The sequence below is a fragment of the Babylonia areolata genome, chromosome 7 (assembly GCF_041734735.1).
Source record: "Babylonia areolata isolate BAREFJ2019XMU chromosome 7, ASM4173473v1, whole genome shotgun sequence".
Lineage (NCBI taxonomy): Eukaryota > Metazoa > Mollusca > Gastropoda > Neogastropoda > Buccinidae > Babylonia > Babylonia areolata.
Window position 1 is genome coordinate 11,797,981 of NC_134882.1, and position 12,500 is coordinate 11,810,480.

Consider the following 12,500-nt stretch of genomic DNA (forward strand, 5'->3'; position numbering starts at 1 on the left):
GGGGAGGGGGGGCGTGGGAGGGGAGGGAGTGTTTTTAGTAGATACGAATACGGATTGTAGAAGAAGGAGGAGGAAGAGGAGGAAGAGGAGGAGGAGGAGGAGGAGGAGGATGAGGAATTTTGGTTAATGTCCCGTCACAAGTACTTGGTAACTGAAGGAGACATTTAATAAGTGAAGTATTATTGATTTGTACATGTGTGTTATCATCAAGTTAAAATTTTGATAGTTTCGGTTTCAGTTTCTCAAGGAGACCTCACTGCGTTCGGACAAATCCATATAGGCTACACTACATCTTCTAGGTAGACGCCTGACAACAGCATAACCCAACGCGCTTGTCAGGTCTTGAGTTCATGCTCATATATTTGTGTACCAGTCAGAGTAGATTTCTTTTTATACAATTTTGCCAGACAACATTTTTGTTGCCATGGGTTCTTTTTCAGTGCGGCCAAGTGCTGTGCTGCACACGGGACCTCGGTTTATCGCCTCATCGGAATGACTAGACGCTCAGTTTGATTTTCCAGTCAAACTTGGGAGAAAGGGCGAGAGCGGGATTCGAACCCCCATCCCCGCGGACTTCTCTGTATTGGCAGCTGAGCGTCTTAACCATTCTGCCACCTTCCTCCACTTTGATAATGAATGATAAAATGGCATAGGGAGGAGTGGAAGGCGTTGTGTGTTCAGCTGGAGGAAACAGGGAAAATGGAGGCTATTTTGTATTTGTTGTATTTGTACTTCTTCTTTTTTTTTTTTTAATCACAACAGATTTCTCTGTGTGAAATTCGGGCTGCTGTCTCCAGGGAGAGCGCGTCGCTACACTACAGCGCCGCCCATTTTTTTGTATTCTTTCCTGCGTGCACTTTTATTTGTTTTTCCGATCGAAGTGGATTTTTCTACAAAATTTTACCAGGAACACCCTTTTGTTGCCGTGGGTTCTTTTACGTGCGCTGAGTGCATGCTACACACGGGACCTCAGTTTATCGTCTCATCCGAATGACTAGCGTCCAGACCACAACTCAAGGTATAGTGGAGGGGGTTAGATTCTCTCGCTTCCTAGGCGGACGCGTTACCTTTAGGCCATCACTCCAGGTTGGAATCAAAGATAATTATCTGAAATGAACAGAAGTGCATATATACCATTAAGAAAATCAAATAATGGACGTGCGTAAAAGGGAAGTCTTAAATATAACAAGAAAAACAATTCATAATGAATTAAAAAAAAAATCATCAACGTTCCGAGTGATTGTGGATGACACACACATGTAAGCAAGGCAAGTTCGGATTGTTTTGGTTTAACTTCTTGACAGCTGAACTTCTGTGAAATAATACCATTGTGGTGTTAAGACGTTGTTTCGAAGAATTGAACCCAGTCTGCCTCTTGAAGGTGTCACTGAGGACGATTCAACTTCATTGACGTTGGCTGCTGAAGTTGAAGAAGAAGAAGAAGAAGAAGAAGAAGAAGAAGAAGACTTATGGAAAGTATGTTGATCTCGGCACTTGCAGGAAATGACGCGCTCCTCGTTCAACATCGAAGGCAAGGGAGGGAATCAAGGTGTCATTGTTCTCGGGATCACTCACGAATACCGCCCGGACCCCCTTGTCCCCCCAACATGAACGTCATTGTGGGGGCTCCTCTGGCGTAAATGTCCTTCTCGCGGGTAAACAGAACAAATCTGGAGCAACAGGCAAGTGCAGTTTGACCTCTTCTTGACGTTTGTTTTGGCCAACTGGGTCCGATCCTTAACTACGAAACGAATTCTGAGTATGGCAATGTTTGTTTTGTTTTTTTGATGTTGATACACGTGAACCAGCACTGGTGGGAGGAGAGAGAGAGAGAGAGACAGAGAGAGAGAGAGGGGGGGAGAGAGAGAGGGGAGAAAGGAGAGAACGAGAGAGAGAGAGAGAGAGAGAGAGAGAGAGAGAGAGAGAGAGAGAGAGAGATTGAACTTATCTTCGCTTCATCTGTTGTTTCTCTGTCTCTGTTACTCGACAAGACATCGAAAATTAGAAAGAGATAGATAGATAGATAGATAGATAGATAGAGAGAGAGAGAGAGAGAGAGAGAGAGAGAGAGAGAGAGAGAGAGAGAGAACGAGAGAGGGAGAGAGAGAGATTGAACTTCGCTTCATCTGTTGTTTTCATCTCTCTCTCTGTCTCCCTGTGTCTCTCTCTGTCTCTCTGTCTGTCTGTCTGTCTCTCCCCCTCTCTCTCTCTCTGTCTCTCTCTGTGTGTCTCTATCTGTCTGTCTGAATCTCTCTCTCTCTCTCTATCTCTCTCTCCCTCTGTCTACTCTTTCTAGTTTTCGGTGTCTTGTCTTTCTAACTCTGTCTTTTTCATGGTTTCTTTCTACCTTTGTTTATCTCATTTTCTCTGTTTTAGGCTGCAGATTGTTCATTCCATTCTCTTGAGTTTCTCTCTCTCTCTCTCTCTCTCTCTCTCTCTCTCTCTCTCTCTCTCTCTCTCCCTCTTCTTTATGGGCGATTCACTTGATGGGTTTGTGGTGAATTGAAGGTGATCCGTTTGAAGAACAAAATGATGGTGTCACTGTCTGTTTCATCTGTTAGTTTGTCTGCCACCTCTTTCCTCTCCTCCCCCCTCTCTCTCCATCTATTTTTCTCTCTATCTTTCCCTTGCTCTCTCTCGCACTGCATCTCTCACATTCAGTTTCAGTTTCAGTAGCTCAAGGAGGCGTCACTGCGTTCGGACAAATTCATATACGCTACACCATATCTGCAAAGCAGATGCCTGACCAGCAGCGTAACCCAACGCGCTTAGTCAGGACTTGAGAAAAAAAAAGGTGAATAAATAATAGATAAGCTTACATAAATAAATAAATAAATAATAATTATTATAATATAAAAAGGTAGTAGTAATAATAATAATAAAAAAATAATAATAAATAAATAAATGAATAAATAAACAAATAAATAAGACAACAATGATGATAAATAAGCAAATAAATGTAAAGCATGAAGACACACATTCACACACACACACCCACACATCCACACATTCACTATCAGACTACACAAATACACACAGAGACTTGTAAACACGCACTGTCTCTCTTTGTCTCTGTCTCTATCTCTGTCTCTGTCTGTCTGTCTGTCTGTCTGCCTCTCTCTCTCTCTCTCGCGCGCGCGCGCGCGCTCTGCCGCATTACATCTCGTACAGTCACAAATGAACAACACACACACACACACACACATACAAAGACTAGGAAGCACACACACACACACACACACACACACACACACACACACAGATCCCTGAAAATGGGATGGCATAAACGGAAACAGAGTTACTGAAAGAGTGGGAAGAGGGCTGAATGTGCCCGCGGAGGTGTCGAACCACTGTACCACAGCATGCTGAATTTCCAGACCACATCGTCGTTGCAGAACATGTCATCACGCAGTTTTGTAGAAACTGCAGGCACTGGGTCACATTATGCATCGTGCAATACGCATTAAGAGTTCTCTCTGTCTCTCTCTCTCTCTCTGTGTCTCTGTCTCTCTCTGTTCCTCTCTCTCTCCTCTCACTCCCCCCCCCCTCTCTCCTCCCTCCAATGCTGGTTAAGAGTTCTCTGTCTCTCTCCCTGTGTGTGTGTGTGTGTGTGTGTGTGTGTGTGTGTGTGTGTGTGTGTGTGACTGTCTCTCTGTTCCTGTCTCTGTCTCTCTGTGTGTTCCCCCCTCTCTCTCTGTTCCTCTCTCTGTGTCTCTCTCTGTCTCTGTGTCTGTTCCGCTCTGTGTGTGTGTGTGTGTGTGTGTGTGTGTGTGTGTGTGTGTGTGTGTGTGCTGATATTAGTGAAAAATGTACTGTTTTAAAAACAGGTTCTGCAAATAATGGAGATCTGTTTAATGTACTTAAAGTACATCAGGAAAATTCAGCCCCTCACTTTCAAAGTATATTGCCGAAACATTTGACTTTCGAAGAAAACAAAAATTACTTATTTTGCTTGGCTTTGTGTAGACTGTGACGTACGAAAACCTTTTTGTCCTTTTCAACAGATATAGTGTGCATTCTTCTCATCACAGGTCTGAATTGGATAGTCGAAATTATATAGTTTATATCAATGGATTTTCATAAATTGTATGTTTTTAATGAGTCGTTGTTGTTGTTGTGATTGTGCCCCCACGTCATTAGGGCTGTTACACTATTGACATTAGTAGTAGTATTTTTTTATGTATTTATCTATCATTTATTTATTTTATTTATTTATTTATTAATTTATTTTTTATTATTTTATTTTATCTTTTTTTTTCTCAAGGCCTGACTAAGCGCGTTGGGTTACGCTGCTGGTCAGGCATCTGCTTGGCTGGTCAGGCATTCTTTGGCAGATGTGGTGTAGCGTATATGGATTTGACCGAACGCAGTGACGCCTCCTTGAGCTACTGATACTGATACTGACATTAAAAGGGTTATGGGAGTTCTGAGTTCTCTCTCTCTCTCTTTTCACAAGACTTTTCCAACTGTATGCTCAATAAATAATTCCTTTCCCCATCCACCTCTGTCTCTCTGTCTGTCTGTCTGTCTGTCTCTGTCTGTCTGTCTCTCTGTCTGTATGTCAGTCAATATGTCTGTCTTTCTATCACATGTATGAGGTTTAAATCATACTTGTTACAATTTGTTTTTCCATTGCATGCTTTTTTCTTCTTCTTTTTTTAATTATAATTTATTATGCACTCTGTAACTGTAGCCTGTGAATATGTATTTAACGTGTAATGTGAAACGCACAAGTGTGCTGATGTATTACACCCTAGATATTATCATTGCCTTGCTCCCTTCTCACCACCAAACCTGATTTTAAAGCGAGTGAGAAACGAAATCACCAGTGGAAGAATCAATCAAGGACATGTTACGAAAGTGCAGTTATCTCGACTCTTACATAATGTTGTCCAGCAACAGTACCCGTAAACTCGGCTCGTCTCACATTTTTATATGCTCACAGAGAGAGAGAGAGAGAGAGAGGAGAGAGAGAGAGAGAGAGAGAGAGAGAGAGAGAGCGTATATGAGCGCGCCTCATACACACGAAGGATGTTGGAGCGTGCGTGCGTGCGTGCGTGTGTGTGTGTGTGTGTGTGTGTGTGTGTGTGTGTGTGTGTGTGTTCGTTGTGAGCATGTGTGTATGTGTGTGTTTGTGTGCGTGAGAGAGAGAGACAGGAAGACAAAGAGACATATATATATATATATATATATATATATATATACAGAGAGAGAGAGAGCATTTGTGAGTATATGTGTGTGTGCGCGCGTGTATGTGTGTGTGTGTGTGTGTGAGAGAAAGAGGGAGAGAGAGAGAGGGACAGACAGACAGACGGAGATAGACAGACAGACGGACAGACAGATACACAAACAGACGGACAGACAAACAGACAGATAGACAGACGGACAAACAGACGGACAGATAGACAGACAGACAGATAGATAGAGAGACTGACAGACGGACAGACAGACAGACAGATATACAGACGGACAAACAGACAGACAGATAGACAGACAGACAGATAGATAGAGAGACTGACAGACAGATAGACAGACAGACAGACGGACATAAAGGCAACTGATCCCGAAGGGGGGTGGGTGGGTGGGGGATTTAGGTGGACCCTTGGCGCCCAGAGTGGGATTAGGTCCCCGATCAGTGTCCACCAGATCCCTTCCAGTTCACTGCCCTCCAGACCCCCAGTCAGACCCCCACAGACCTCCCAGAGACCGGTGAAGGAAGGAAGGAAGGAAGGAGGGAAGGAGGGAAGGAAGGAGAAAAGGAAGAAGGAGTCCTGTTTCTCTGGCTGTCAACCTGCTGGACAGTCTTGTCGCGTGTCCTAATCTAGCACGTTGTCCCTATCTGTCTGCGTGGACCAATGATTCTTCCCTCCCAAAGAGGCCAATATATGATGTCTATCTGCCTTTCTATCACTATAACACTCTATCTGTCTATCACTCTATCACTCAATCACTCCATCTATCACTCTATCTATCACTCTATCACTCTATCTATCTATCTATCTATCTGTCTGTCTGTCTGTCTGTCTATCTATCCCTCGTGTAACGCTTTTTTTTCTCTCCCATTTGAAATTTGTTGTGTGTGTGTGTGTGTGTGTGTGTGTGTGTGTGTTTGTGCGTGTGTGTGCGTATGTGTTTGTGTGTGTGTGTGTGTGTGCGCGTGCGTGCGTGTGTGTGCATGCGTGCGTCCGTGTGTGTGTGTGTGTGTGTGTGTGTGTGTGTGTGTGTGTGTGTGTGTGTGTGTGTGCGTGCATACGCCCATGTGTGTGTGTGTGTGTGTGTGTGTGTGTGTGTGTGAGTGTGCGTGCGAGTCACCCTTGGTTATATAGCCAGTTTTTATTTTCTTTTAATCTACGCGTCTTAAACCGCGTAATTTGGTTACTGATGTTACGGGCGCAAGGGAGAGCTCGTTGTGCTTTCTGTCAGCCAGTTTAGTTTAATTTTGTTAAACAGTATCACTTAGGCGTGTTAGTTAAAACATTTTTTTGGGAAGCATATGCTTTCATAGACACCCGAAATGCCTTATTACAGTATCAACGGTAGGCTTCATTCTCAGATACCTCCTCCTCCTTCTTCTTCTTCGTTCGTGGGCTGCAACTCCCACATTCACTCGCATGTACATGAGTGGGTTTTTACGTGTATGACCGTTTTTTTTACCCCGCCATGTAGGCGGCCATACTCCCTTTTCGGGGGTGTGCATGCTGGGTATGTTCTTGTTTCATAACCCACCCGAACGCTGACATGGATTACACGATCTTTAACGTGCGTATTGATTTGATCTCCTGCTTGCTTATACACACGAAGGGGGTTCAGGCACTAGCAGATCTGCACATACGTTGACCTGGGAGATCGGAAAACTCTGCAACCTTTACGGACCAGACGTCGTTACCGAAATTTGAACTCGGCACCCCCAGATTGAAAGTCCAACACTTTAACCATTCGGCTATTGCGCCAGTCCCCAGATATCTCCGTTTCGTCCTTACTTCACAGACTGATAACTAGGTGGAGGTGGGTTTTTTTTTTTTTTTTTTTTTCGGTCTGTGGTCGGTTCCTAGTCAGTCAATAAAGGAACCAACTCCATTTCGTCCGTTTGGCCAACACTGAGGGACAATCTTCGGATAACGACACGACACCAGGCCCTTTGTGTATGAAGTGAAGTGAATGCACGCCTTGCAAAGTGAGTCAAGTCCTTTGTCTGTACAGTGCGGTCAGGCACTTGTTTGTGACCAGGAGGGAGAGGGGGGGGGGGAGGAAGGGGGGGGGGGGCGGTGAGGGGGGGTGGGGGGACGGGGGGGGGGGGGGGGGGGTGGGGGGTGGGGGTGGGGGTGCTTAGGTGTCCCGTGTTTGCCGTGACTGTCCGGTAGCCTCTCTGTACGAGTGGTGAGTGGCTGGCTGATTGCCTGACTGGTTGGACAGCCTTGTCCTTCGTGCGGCTTCTGTAAGTCTTTCTCTTTTCTTCGGCTTGTACCGACTGACTTCCAGTTGTTTCTTGAGGTTTTTTTTATCGATTGTTTGTTTGTACTGTTTTACTCTTTCTCTGTCCCTGTGTGTGTGGCTGTGTGTGTGTGTGTGTGTGTGTGTGTGTGTGTGTGTGTGTGTGTGTGTGTGTGTGTGTGTGTGTGTGTGTGTGAGTGTGTGCAGGTAAACAAACAAACAAAAAAACAAACATGCGCAACACACACACACACACACACACACACACACACACACACACATGCACGCGCGCGCGCGCACACACACACACACACTTTTACTGGTAAAACAAGCAAACAGAGCACACACACAGACACAGACACACAGACACAGACAGACAGACACACACACACACACACACACACTTTTACTAGTAAAACAAGCAAACAAAACACACAGACACACACACACACACACACAACACACACACACACACACACAACGCACCTACACGTACTGACCACACGACGTTCCCCTCCCCACCCAGCCCCCCCCCCTCCCCGTCCCCCCTCACACTCTTCACGCACCCACTACCTTCCTACCCATCCAACCCTTCAGCCACCCAGCGCGACACTGCGCCACCCTCTCCAAAACTCATGCCCACCCGAATTCTCGCTTCCCACAATCACTGTCTCACCTAACAAGCCACTCAGCGCTTTCAAGTGCCACACACAGACCTGAGAAAGCGCTGGACGGAACCGCCACGTGTATTACGTTGAGCCTGTTTTCATAACGCGCGCACGTGAGCATGCGCGCACTTGAGCATGCGCGCTCGCGCGCGCGCGCACACACACACACACACACACGCATGCACGAAGTACACACACTCGTACATCTGGTAAGTGGTGTCTGTTGTGATAAAGCACGCATACGCGCGCGCACGTAGACACACGCACACACATATATATGTGCATATAAACACACGCACTGCATACATGCACACATGTACACGCTCTCACGCACGCACGCAAACACTTGCAATCTGGTATGTGGTGCAGGCTCAAACACACACACACACACGCACACACACACACGCGCACGAACGCACGAACGCATACACACACACACACACACACACACACACGCGCGCGCGCACGTATGTTCGCGGGCAAGCACAAACGCACATATGAAGACAATTACACGCACACACACACACACACACACACACACATATACACACACATTCACAAACACACACACACACGTACATACACACGCACACACATACACACCAACACACACGTACATACACACGCACACACATACACACCAATACACACACACACGCACAGATCTTTATCTGTCAGTCTCCATCTTTTTACTCAACACACACACACACACACACACACACACACAACTCTTTGTCATCTTGTAATCCCTCAAGCAAATTTCAATCGGTTCAGGAAAACACACAAACCTTTAAAGGGGAGAACGTGCTCTGAATTTCTTCAAGAGGATTATTCATCATCGATGGATTGATTGATTTGATTTTTTTCTATTTGGCCTGAGGGCGAACACGTGTGCGAAATACCTCTGTCAACCTTTCTCTGCAGGGAGTCCACGATTTAGATTTTTGAAACTGTTTTTCTTTTTTTTTTTTTTAACCTTCATCGTATTATGAATTCTTCTTCGTCTTCTCTCTGTGTCTGTCTGTCTGTCTCCCTCTGTGCATCTCTCTGCCTTTGTCTCTGTCTCTGTGTGTCTCTGTGTGTCTGTGTCTGTCTGTCTGTCTGTCTGTCTCTCTCCCTCTCTCGTTTCTTTGTTGTTGCTGTTAGTGTTTTTTTTTTTGACTCACTTGTATAAACAAAGTGAGTCACTGTTTTAACCCGGTGTTCGGTTGTGTGTGTGTGTGTGTGTGTGTGTGTGTGTGTGTGTGTGTGTGTGTGTCTGTGTGTGTCTGTGTGTCCGTGGTAAACTTTACATGACATTTTCTCTGCAAATACTTTGTCAGTTGACACCAAATTAGGCATAAAAATAGGACAAATTCAGTTCTTTCCAGTCATCTTGTTTAAAACAACATTGCACCTCTGGGATGGGCACACACACAAAAAATAATGAAGCCTAATTATATGCAAACTGCATTTACTGTTATATTTATATTTTTTGTATTCTCTAAACTTGGCACTTTGATCTGATATTCTGACCCAACAACAAGAGCAGTCATTATTATCATTTTTTGTTCAAACAGGAACTTCTTTTGCTAAGCATGGAAGATTATTTTATTTTGCAAACGTTTTGGTGCAGATAGTAAAGAAGGGAAATTACTCTGTAATTAATGCTAGGGGACTTAATTTGCTTTAAACTGATCTTTCTCATCTTAAACATTACATTTTGAAATTATACTCAATACATAAAAAGCTTGGATTTAAAAAAAAAGTGTATCACAAGTGAGTCTTGAAGGCCTTGCCTCTCTTGTTTTCTTTTTTTTTTAAAATCATTTTCTTTTGTTGGTTTCTCTGTTTGTTTGTTTTTTGTTGTTTGTTGTTGTGTTCGTTGTTTTTTCTTTCTTTTCTATTGCATATTTCCGTTAATTTTATATATATAATCTCTTGGCGTGTTTCATTGTTATTGTGGGAGTTTCTTTAAAAATATATTCTTTGTTGGTTTCTCTCTTTGTTTGTCTTCTGTTGTTTGTTTGTTTGTTGTTGTTATTGTTGTTTTGTCTGTTGCGCACTTCTGTTGTTTTGTTTCTCTCTTGATGTGTTTCTTTGTTTGTCGTTATTATCATCGACGGGCGCAATAGCCGAGTGGTTAAAGCGTTGGACTTTCGATCTGAGGGTCCCGGGTTCGAATCACGGTGACGGCGCCTGGTGGGTAAAGGGTGGAGATTTTTACGATCTCCCAGGTCAACATATGTGCAGACCTGCTAGTGCCTGAACCCCTTTCGTGTGTATATGCAAGCAGAAGATCAAATACGCACGTTAAAGATCCTGTAATCCATGTCAGCGTTCGGTGGGTTATGGAAACAAGAACATACCCAGCATGCACACCCCCGAAAACGGAGTATGGCTGCCTACATGGCGGGGTAAAAACGGTCATACACGTAAAAGCCCACTCGTGCACATACGAGTGAAAGCAGAAGAAGAAGAAGTTATTATTATCATCATTTAAATGAAAAAAAAAATTCTTTGTTGGTTTCTCTCTTTGCTTTTTTCTTCTTCTTCTTCTTCTCTCTCTCTCTCTCTTTGTTTTGTTTGTTTGTGTGTTGTTGTTCTTTTCCATAGCGCACTTCTGTTATTCGATTCTTTCTTGGTATGTTTCATTGTAGTTGTCTTTAAAAAAAAAATTCTTTGTTGGTTTCTGTCTTTGTTTGTTTGTTGTGGGTTTTCTTTCCTTTGAGAGAAGAGAAAGCACAACAGCAGCAGCAGCAGCAACAACAACAACAGCAATATCAACAGCAACAACAGCAACACCAACAACAACAGCAACAACAGCAGCAAAAAAAAGAAAGTACTTCTGCACCTTCTTTCCTTCTCCACACGTACTACAAATGCGCGCACACACACACAGACACCGACACACACAGACACACAGACACAGACACACACACACACACACACAGAGACACAGACGCACACACACATACACAAACACCACACACACACACACACACATACACAAACACCACACACACAGAGACATACACACACACACACACACACACACACACACACACACACACACACACACACAAGAAATAACGCACTGTGTTTCCGTTTCTGTCTGGTGCTACTTGGCTTTCTGTCTTTCTTCTTTCTTTGCTTAATTTTTCATCCTTTTTTCCTCTTCTGTCCGTCACACACAATGAATTCATTTTGTTTTTCCCGTGGGGTCTTTTGGAGCCTGTTAAGTGATTGAACCTTCTTGTTATATTATTATTTTTCTTCAACACTGCGTGCGTGCGTGCGTGCGTGCGTGTGTGTGTGTGTGTGTGTGTGTGTGACCGTGTGAGAGTTCGTGTGCGTGTCAGTTTCACGCACGCGTGCTTGCGCATGCATGCTTGCGCAAGTCTTTAAACATAAAAAAAAATTACGATTATTGGATTTTTTAAATATATTTTTTTACTGTACAGATATTACGACATTTCTCCCTGACCATTGTAGAGGAAAGGTGAACACGTGTGAAGCGGCAATGAGTGGCCAGTCAACAGCTGACAGGTGTGATAATCGCATCAAGTCAGTCCAGTCAACCTCGTATCATGTACAGATAGAACCGACCCATGCAGACGACAGCGTTAACAGTTTGATACAACCATGCCTGTCATCTGTGATGTGTCTCTAATTGCTATTTTTCGCACTCGCTCAACCTTCCCCCCCCCCCTTTTTTTTTTCTCTCCCCCCCCCCCACACCCCACCACCACCTTTCGAAAGCCTCCTCATTCGCAGTAGAAAGCCAGAAGAGTTTAAATAGTTGAGGACGTCGACAACCACTTCTGTGATATATACAAACATAGATTCTGTAAGGGGGATTTACGGCGATGGGACCTATGTAACGACTCTACACTTGACACCACTGGAACGACTGCACGTGGGAAAGCACGCGGGGCAGCAATAATGTTTTAATTCATACCACTGTCATACAAACCGCGTTGATGGCCCTAATGAATGTGTCGTGCTTGTCCGACGGTTTGTTGTTAAACGTTTGAAAACTGCTTTGAATTAATTCTCTGCAACAGTCACTGACCGTTCCGATCCGATCAGCGAGTCAGTGCTGCTCCTGCATGGCCGCCAACTACTACACTCCGTGCTCGCGCATGCGCTAATACTCACGTGACTTCCGTATCGGACTCGGTGAAGAGAGGCGCGACTGAAATGATTCATAATCTGGGCACGTGGGGTTTTGAAATCCACTGAAAAAACTGTCTGAAAGCAAGACCAGAATGTAAAGCAATATGCGTATTCGGCTTCTTTTTTTTATTATTTCATTTCATTTTCTTTTCTTTTCTTTTATCTTTTATATATGTAGAGAATTATTTTATTTTATTTTTATTTTTATTTTTAGAAGACACACACACCCTTTGCCGACTGCCA